Here is a 10,390-nt window from a genome sequence, read left to right as displayed (position 1 = left end):
ACCCTTGTGGATTCCAATTAGCAGTAGTTCTTACTCTTTCTGGTCAGACTTATAGACAAATCTAAAATCTTCAGGATTCCTCTAGTCAGTTCTGAGTGTGGGCTGGAAGCAGTCAGACACCCCTGGAGGCGCTCGTAACCAACTGATCCATGACTGTCTGGCTTGGGTTTGGCCAGCCTGAAACCTGCACATCGTGGTTCTCCTCAGAGAAGGTGCCTTTTGGGTGTGAGATAAAAAAGCAGCATAACTAGATAGTGTATGGAGAGGGTGCTTTTTTGAGTTTTACCAAAGGTGTTAACCTATAAAGCTGCTTCTGATACACACACACACACACACACAGAGCCACTGACATATTCATGGAAAGATTCGTTAGTCAAGAATGGAAGCCAAGATTTCATGTATAGATCAAGAAAGGGAGGGGTGGTGTTCTCAGAAGGGAGTTGACAGGCGATAGCTGGAAGTTATACCAAGAAAGCCAAGAAAGGCCCTGAAAAGCTATGGGAGCAATTAAGGATTCTGCTTTTGATTAGCAATACATAAGTCTTAAATTTTATACGTTTTTGGGTTGCCCCCCTTATCTAGAATAAGTGGACTATCTTACAAATTGTTCCTCAGACTCTTATTTGTACATTCTGAGACCATGACTTTATAGGAGGGTATAATTTTCCTCATTCTGAGCAACTGAATTCTATAGCTAAGGACACGGAGACAAACTTTCTGTCAAGTGTAGATTGGGCAGACTGTGTCTTCTCCCATGAATGTGAAATGGCACAGGAAGCAGAGACCCACTTCTAGCTAGGGGACTTATCAATGGTACCTGTTTTCCTCAAAACAAATCCCAAATCTCAAAGATGGCTCCATTTTGGGGGTAAGGGTTGGGTAAAATGGGTGAAGGAGGGAGGGAGATACAGGCCTCCGGTTATGGAATGAATAAGTCATGGGAATAAAAAGAAGAACCTCAGGAATAGTAAGTGATATTCTAACAGTGATGTAATGGGACAGATCGTAGCTACACTTGTGATGAACATAGCACACTATGTAAACTTGTCAAATCACTAAGTTGTACACCTGACACTAATGTAACATTGTATGTCAACTTTGCCAAAAAAAAAAAAAGATGGCTCCATTTTTTTAGGGAAATTCATTCTTCCTCTGAACTTGCTCTTCAAAAGCTGGAGCACTCACTTTGGCAGCACATATACTAATAACGTTGGAATGATAAAGAGAATATTAGCATGGCCTCTGTGCAAGCATGATATGCAAATTGATGGCGGCGTTCCATGTTTGAGACACCTGGGTGGCTCAGTCGGTTAAGCGTCCAACTCTTGATTTCCGCTCAGGTCATGATCTCAGGGTTGTGGGATCGAGCCCCTAGTCGGGCTCCAAGTTCGGTGAGGATTGGGCTTGAGATTCTCTCTCTCCCTCTCCTTCTTCCCCTCCCCCTGCTGATGCTCTCACTTTCTCTCTCTAAAATAAATAAATAAATCTTTAAGAAAAAGCTGGAACCACATTTTATTCTTTCACCCACATTCAGTACATATAGAGCACCTACTATATGCCAAGTTCTGCACATTCATTAGTTAATTAGCCACTGTCCTTATCTTCAGGAGTGTACTGGGAAAATGGACAGCTGTTTCCAGTATGTATTGCTGCCTAAAAAGCCAATGAAACTAACAGTGGAAACAAAACCAATAATTAACTTTGCTCACAAATCTCTAATTTTGGCAGAGTTCAGAGCACCAGCTTACCTCTGTTCCATGTCTTCTGGGGAAGCTCAAAGGATGAGGGCTGGGATCACCTGAAGGCTTGCTCACTAACCTACCTGGAGGTTGATGCTGACACCTTAGCTGGGGCTGTGGCCACAACACCTAAGTGTGGCCTATTTGTATAGTCTTTCCAGTTCTTCGCTACATGGTGATGTTAACTTTAGCTTTTAAATTCTGTACCTCTAAGTGCAGAATGTTTTTGCCTTCAACTTGCTTTGAGTTTTGAGATGTTGGTTGAGTTATGGGAAGCCCACGTATTTACCAATACTGGGGTCTGCACACGAGTTTCCTAATTTTGATGCATATTCAAGATACTGTTGGTATGTGTAGAGCATGCAACAGATGCAGTTGATGCCCTGCTCCTATCCCCTTTACCTACCCATCCTCACTGGTGGCAGCTGTAGACACTTTCCAGGGCATGGACAGCTTCCCACCCCCCACACCTGCTTCCCTTTTTCCCTGCCTAGGGACTTTCTTGGCACTCACCTGAGGAGCTTGCAGAGCCTCAGACAGGTTCAGCCCAGAAGTGCAGGGACATCAGCACCCCTGGGGCAGGGGGCCATTCTCAACCAACGAGAGATGGAAAGCAATGAGTAAATGCTGCGGTCTTCCCAGTAGAATGATTCAGAGCAGGGCTGACTCTGTTTTGCATGACTTGATGTGGCCGACCTTGAGGGCAAGTGCCTCCTTAAATTTTGTACCCTCTTCTCCCCCTCTCTTGTCCTGACTATGATTCTGAGGCAAGTTCCTCACAGTTTCTGAGAGGGTTCCCAGCAGGACTGAGCCCCAGTAGTAGCTCATAGTTAATGGCTTACTTAGGCACATATCCTGTACTGATGTTTCTCCTCCTGTTCTTGTCTCACTTTCTTGTCCCTACTTTCTCGCGGGGGTATGCTGGGCTTGCCTTTCGAATATAGTACCAGTACCCGTTTCCTTCTCAGCTTCTACTCCTGTGGGAACGTAAACTTAAGGCAGGCATTGCTTAGGAATGATGCTTTCTCCCCCACCCAGCCGTAATTTATTTAAGCACATGATCAGCTTATGATATGATTCAAATAATGGTAAAGGTTTATCTTCTTTGAGACAGAGCTAGAACTCAGATGCTTCTGGTGCTCAAAGTTAGGCAATTACTTTCTTCCAAAGGCCTCTTTGTACGAGTCCAAACACATACGCGTGGGCGCTTTTTGTTTTTTGGGTGATTGAGGAAGGAGGTGCCAGATGTTACTCCTGTGTGCTTTTTGTTGTTGTTGTTGTTTTTGTTTTTTGGGGTGTGTGTGTGTGTGTGTGTGTGTGTGTGTGTGTGTGTGTTGGTGGAGAGGCACTGGGTTGGTGTGAGGGGAGATAAAGGCCATACAAGGCTAGGAAGGCAAAAATTGTCTGGATAGTTGCCTCAAACTCTTCCCTTATATTCCCTCATGGCTGAAGGCCTGGCTGTGAGCCTCTGTGGGAATAGTGACAGAGCAAGTAACAGAGTCTGTATTTCACGAGAGACTGGGAGGCTTGGGGTACACACACCTGCTTTGGGACCAAAGTGGCCAAAGGCCACACACAGTGAGCTGCACATGCCCCGCCCCCTCCTGTCCCCCTCTGCTCCTGCCCTGGCTTGGCTCGCAGAGTGCTGCTTCTGGCTCAGAGACCCATCTGCAGAGATGTGCAGAACTTGGTGGAGAATCAGGAAAGACCCAAGGGAGGGCATAGCAGCTGAACTAACAGAGTCTGTATCTTCCACAAGGGGCTCGTGGGCTGCAGACGGTCCCTGAGCAGGACTAAGCAAAAGATCCTGGGTAGGGAAACTTTGGGGAGAGGGATAAATTCCTGAATGAGCAGGTAGAGGCACAGAGCTGACCAAGTTTGGGAGACTTTGCTCGTGTGACAAACTTTGGACTCACTGGCCAGCGAAACCTGGGCTCTTCAGCTATGTGATTTTTGCTATGAGCTCGCTGGCATCCACATGAGTTCATCAACCTGTGGGACAAAAAGCTTGGGAGTCAATTACCCCGTGCTCTAGCTCTGTCACTAACAATAACATTTCTCTGTGCCTCAGTCTCCTTCATCGTATAATGACCTCACTGGCAAGATGAAAGCTGGAGGTTCTTTTTATAAAGTATTTTTTATTTTTATTATTTTTTAAAGATTTTATCTATTCATTTATTTGAGAGAGAGAGAGCGAGCAGGAGAGAGGGGGAAAGAGAATCTGAATCAGACTCTTGCGCTGAGCATAGAGCCCGAGGTGGGACTCTATCCCACCACCCCGAGATCATGACCTGAGTCAGAAGCCTAACTGACCGAGCCACCCAGGCACCTGGAGGATCTTTTTAATATTAAGATAACCAGACTTCTTTCTCCAGAAAGTGTTGTTGGACACATGGAGACCTAGAGAATGACCCATCATGTGGCTCCTGCCTTGGAGTTCGGAAGTGGCCCGTGGGGCTGGGATCCTCTTTCTCCTACAGAGCTCATGGACAAAATGCCAGGTTATGGGCAGACCCTGTGGCACTGAAGAAGACCGTCAGTCGCAGCTTTTGCTTTGCCACTTTGAGGCTTTATCTGCAGTGTTTGAGAGAGAACTCCTAAACTGATGTCTTATTGTCCTTGAGCCACCATGCCTTTGTTGAGTTCATCATAGATCATAAACGCGAGCATGAAAAGTTTGCCAAACTGGCAACTAACCGCACCCATTTGTGGTTGGTTTGGAGCGAACCTTAAAGTGCCTCTTGCAGCTGTCTGCTTGTTCTCTGCCTGGCCTCTGATTTCTCTCCCATGCTTTCTAACTCACACCTTTGTATTATTTTTACTCCCCACAGAGTTGGCACATTGCTGTTTCAGAAAGTTAAATGGAATGCCTCCGGTGGAGGTGTGATCTCATGGTATCCCTGCTTTCAAGAGTGGAAAGCTCATCTTGCCAGGGTCGTCATCTGGGAGCCGTAGGCTGAGCCTTCTCCAAGTTAGTGGCTTCCGCTGGTCTAGGCTGTGCTTTCGATGGCACAGCTGAACTGGCTGTGAACTGTTCATCCATTTCTGATGAGCAGCCAGGCTGGTCAGTGGTCACACGAGACCAGTCTGACAATAGGAAAATGCTACTCTGCTTCAAAAGTAATTTTTAAGGAAGGGTATTGTCCCAAGGGTGCCCGGCAAGACTGTTGAAAGAAAACAAAAATCACATGTGATCTAATCAGAGAGTCAGTGGGAAAACACATGATGGAAGAAAGAAACTTTTAAAAGCATATTATTAATATCTGAATATGCCCAAACGACCTAATAACAATAATACCCAATATTTTTTGAATACCGACTATTTATCATCTGTGTTCCAAGTGCCTCTACATATACTCACTAATCCTTACCACAACCCTGCAGGGCAGGTGCTGTTATCCTTACTTTATAAATGAGAAAACCAAGGCACAGAGATGGTAAATAACTTGGCCAAGGTCACTCAGCTGCTGAAGTGTCAAGTCTGGGATTTGAAACCAGACCATTTGGTTTCAGAGTGTCCACACTTAGTCACTCTACTGCTTCAAGAGCAAGGCTGTGTCTGTCCACACGGCAAATGAAGAAAGGAAGGTCATTAACTAGAAGCATATTTCAGGCCAAATTAGAAGTAGAGGGGACCCCTTACACTTACACAGTGCAGTATGTCAACTCTATCTCAATAAAACCCAAAGGGGAAAAAAATTGGAGGAGCCACAGTGAATCCAATCCCTCTGGCATGGCTTCTCAGGCCTTCCTGAGCCACCTTGGCTAGCCTTTCTACCGCGAAAGCTGACTCCCCACGCTGGGCTCCAGCCACAATAGGTAACTTTGTCTGTACCCACCTTGATTTGCTCGACTCCCTGTGCTTTTATGTACCTTTACATACCCTTCTTGGAAAGTTCTTCCATCTAAGTTTGGAGAAATCCTCAGCTCTTTGGACTCAGCTCAAATGTCAACTCCTCCTTGAAACTTTCTCAGGCATTTCAGGCTGGGTTGTTGCTCTTTTCCTCCCCACCTGGCTTATCCCCTTCACCCTAGCTTGTTCCAGGTGATACTGTCATTGCTTTCTCTCTCTGTCCTCACTAAGCTGTGAGCTTCTTCAAAGCATGGTAGCATCTAGCACTCTGTGTGGCACATAGCCGGTGCTCCGCAAGCGTTTACTGAAAAAAATGCCTGAAGCAAGTGTGACCATCATTAGATAATTATGGGCCTTCAGAGAATCTGTCTTCAAGCTAATGTAAAGGACTTTATTTTGGGTTCTAATTATCCTGATAATTTTCTCAAGCCTTTCACTTATTTTGGCTTGTTTGCATAAATTGTTGACACTTCATAAATATTCGACAATTTGATGCTGCGATGTTACTTACATATGAATTAAGCAACCACTCTAACAATGATGTTGACGATAAAACATATATACAAGTAACACCCTTATTTCAGGGTGAGTCATGAAACCCTCCCTTTTCATTCTACCCTGTAGGCAGGTGTGCAGGTAGAACCTGTAGGAGGATCTGGTGTTTCTATCCTGGACATGACGGGAGTTGAGAATTTTTGACATAACTAATGAGCATCAGAGCACCTTAAAGTATTTAAACATGGGATTCATTTGAGAATAATCTGTTTATAAAATATAGACAAACCATTAGTTGATTTTACTAAGGAGGGAAAATTACAACTGATTACAAATTCTGCCTTTGCTCCGAGCGTAGCTCTGCTCTTTCCCTGAATCGTTGCTGACCTGTCACGTATACCTGGCTTGGAGTGACTGAGGCCCCTCAACTTTGTCTTTTCTCCTCCTTTGTCATGGGGCTTATCTTCTCCTGCTCCAAAGCATTAATACCCAACCATTTGCTTTGCACAGACTCTTACAGACTCCCTTCTCCTAGTTTTTCTTTACTATATTCCTTTCCCTTGTGCAGTTTATTCTTTTGCATGTTAATTTTTTTCTCTTCTGCCATTTGTTTTCTTGGTTCTCCCCTGCGCTTGACCCCCAGTCTTGGAATCCTTAGCCGCTCCCTTTATCCATCCTTATTACCTTTAGGGCCACCTCTGCTTGGCTCAGCATTAATCCTGTTTACTCACTAAAACTGTTTTGGGGTATATGAAGTCTTAATTAGGACTTTTAGTAATGAACTCTTGATTTTTAGAAACATCATCTTCTTGCCTTCTGTGGGGAAGGAGATGTTATTATTAGCAACGTTTTCAGGGAGAGTCTCTCTCCACCCTCACCTCTATCCTTCCCCAAAGAATCAGAACAACCTCCCTATCCATGAAATAGGTTGGCTTTTTTACTTTAAAGCTCAGCAGAACATTTTGCATAATGTTTTGATGTGGTTGTATAAAACTGATCCCTGCTGAAAGAGAAACACTGTTCGAAAAAAGTTCTAATTTTCAAACAATGAGTATAAGCTGACCACCCTGACCCTTACCCCACTTCTGAGCCTCTCCTCATTGGGCTGGGCTGCAGGTGGCTGGTAATAACAAAATTGAATGTTTACCAATTTATACAAGTGCTTGAGGAAATTTGATTGAATATTTCTATAATGTCAAAATGGAGGAGGAATCTGTAAACATCAAAGCCAGAAACCTAAAGGGAAAGATATAGATTTAACACAGTAAAAAAAAAAAAAAAGAAAGAAAGAAAGATGGCAGTCTGGGAAAAATATTTGTGACACATGTAATAGTTGAGTTAAAATGCTTAGTTTAGCAAGAATTTAACAAATAAATAAGAAAAAGATAAACATTTGGAATAAAAAGTTCAATGAACATACGAAAGGGGTTCCATTTTATTAGTAATTAAAGAAAATATAAATTAAAACAATAATAAGTTAGATTGGACATATTTAAGTCTGATAGGAATGTTGATAAAAGGGTGAAAAATGAGGCATAGTCATACCAATATACACCTGTTGGAAAGGCTAAAGTCAGTCCTGAGAGTACCAACTGCTGACAGGGATGTGGAACAGTTCGAATCTCATACATCCCATTTGTGAGAATGCAACATGGAACAGCCCTTCTGGAAAACAGTGTGGCAGTTTTTCCTAAACTTAAACATACACTGACCACATGACCTAGCAATCTGACTCCTGGACATTTATGCTAGAGAAATGAAAACTTGTATTCACACACACATGCACACAAAAACTATATGTGAATGTTTATAGCAGCTTTATTCATAATTGAAAAAACGGGGGAGAACTATCCTTCAATGGACCGATAAACTGTGGTATATCCATATAATGAAATACTACTTGGCAAAACAAAAACAAAAACAAAAAAACAGAACTATCGACACATGCTATAGCTTAGACAAATCTCAAAGCATTATGCTGAGTGAAAGAAGTCAATTTCAAAAGGTTTCATACTATGGGACTCCAATTTTATGATATTTTGAAAAGACAAAAAATTCTAGGGACAGAGAATAGATTAGTGGTTGCCAAGGGTTTAGATGCTGGGGAGGTGTGCTTATAAGGAAACAGAACAGTGGAGATTTGGGGAAGATAAAACTGTTATGATTATGGTAGTGGTAACACAAATCTGTATGTGTGTTAAGATTCATAAAACCGTATACCAAAAGAAAAAAAAGCACATTTTACTCCATGATAATAAAAAAAATCCTAGGCATTCTCATCCCCATTCATGAGAGTATACATTGGTGCCAACTTTATGGAGGATAATTTAGCCTTATCTACTAAAGTGCAAAGTATGTCTATTCTATTAGCAATCCCACTTTTCCAAAAATAATCTTTTTTTTTTACTTTTTTAATTGTTATGTTAATCACCATACTTCCAAAAATATTCTAAGGAAACTTTGGCATGTGTGCAAAGATAGTACAAGGATGTTCATGGCTGCATTTTTTATGATTGTAAAAAAGAAATAGAAACTATATGTCTGTGGGGATTTGATTTCAAGTTATGATACATATGTACAGTGGGAGATCATACATCCATTTAAAATGATGTAAATCTACGCTTGTTTGCATGGGGAAATGTCCATAATTTATTACGTAGTGAAAATAATAGTTTACAAATAGTGTCTATGTCATGAACTTGTTTTGTCCAAATATGTATTCAGAGAAAAAAATTCTGGAAAAATATACACCAGGGACATTGACAGAAGTCGTCTCTGGGTCGTGGGCTTATAATGATCCTCACTTTCCTTTTTGTACCTTCGTAGTCTTTTTATCTTTATATCTTCATTATTGTCTGAATATTTGGCTAGGGGCATGTATTAACTTACCTATTTTAAAAAATTCATTTTTATTTTTACAAAAACTCATGCAAAGTTTGAAGTTTTGAGTTTTAGACCATGATAAAATTTTCCCAAGTCAAACAGATGTGTTCAAGTATCAAGCGCTACACAAAAGTTTATTCTGTCTATATTGTATACCACATATACTATTCTGCATATACTATAAAAAAGGTCATCTAGCTGCATCTTTCTAGGACTGCCGAGACCAGCAATGTTATTTCCATTGTTTAACTTTTCACCCTTCGATATGTGTGGGTTACCAACACTCTTCCTCATCTTTTAGGAGTTGTAATTCTTGGGCCGAAGGAACATAACTTACATGGTTAAAAACCAAATAATGCATCTTGTTTAGTACAAGGCATGATTCTATGCATATGGTGATTGGGAGGATAAAGGTTATCTATTACTAAATTTAGAAATTATGTGCTGGTAGATTGATGGTTGATTTAAATATAACTTCTTGTCAAGCATCTGTTTTTAGAATCAGATTACTGTGACTCTACAGTTTCCTTGAAGTCTCACAGTCTCACATTTCTGTTTGCCTTTGCATGGTTTTAAGAAATGAAGAGTGTGAAGCTGCAAATTTAGTTCTCATTGTGTCATGTTTTATATGACACACTGGCCATTTCGTAGAAATATAAGGTGACAGACAAATTGCCGAAGAAATAATTGTCATTATCTCATTGAATCTTAGCTCATTCAGAACTCTCTCCCACAGGCTGAAGACTCATTTGGGAATGCTTTTGTCTCCCCAGCTGCCCACATGTTTTTCTGATTCATCTCTTCTCCAGCTTTGCCTTACTGACCACCCCCAGTGGAGTGCTGACTCTTTTTCATCTTGCTTCCTTTGTTTTTCTCCAGGGTCTAATTCAATAAACAAAGTGGTTCGGACCAAACTTTGGGCTCTTCTGGGTGTGGACGTGTTCTTTGGTGGCATTTTTCGTTACCAAAAGAGAGCATCGTTTCTGACCTCTCTGACTCTTCCCTGCTGATTTTTCTAGAACTTTGATACTAGTGAAGGGTGAGATTTTTGAGGAAGTGGGTTGCTTTTGTTAGAGGTGGTAAAGCCTTTTATTGCTTTGTGTCTCAAGCTGTGTTCGGTTACAATTGTAAAAGCGTGCCTTAGAAAAATCAAATTCAAACTAGCGAAAGTAGAAAGTCTAGGTTACCATCCGGAAGGAAAGGTATGATTCTTATTATTGATGCAGAAATGAGAGCTACGTGGTAAAAGGACTTTTAGCTAGGTTTAATCTCACCAAGATTTAGGTAACTCACTGCCTGCCCCACTCACGTGCTCAGCCACCTCTCCCGACCCCCTCTCAGGGTCTACAAGGTACTAGCGTCTCTCTCGCCACCACACTCCCCCAAGAACTTTTAGGCCAACAGGCCGCAAACGCAGCAG

General features: G+C 41.9%; 1 non-coding gene across 1 annotated transcript; it reads left to right on the top strand.

Moving 5' to 3' along the window:
- The first annotated feature begins 1,177 nt into the window (after positions 1 to 1,177).
- Positions 1,178 to 1,288, top strand: LOC123326558. Its single transcript, XR_006541175.1, has one exon. It is a non-coding gene; the product is annotated as a U6 spliceosomal RNA (small nuclear RNA).
- Positions 1,289 to 10,390: the final 9,102 nt, after the last annotated feature.

This window comes from Neomonachus schauinslandi, chromosome 13 (assembly GCF_002201575.2).
Source record: "Neomonachus schauinslandi chromosome 13, ASM220157v2, whole genome shotgun sequence".
NCBI classification, from domain to species: domain Eukaryota; kingdom Metazoa; phylum Chordata; class Mammalia; order Carnivora; family Phocidae; genus Neomonachus; species Neomonachus schauinslandi.
Note: the sequence above shows the minus strand (reverse complement) of the source record. Positions and strands in the feature narration are given on the sequence as shown.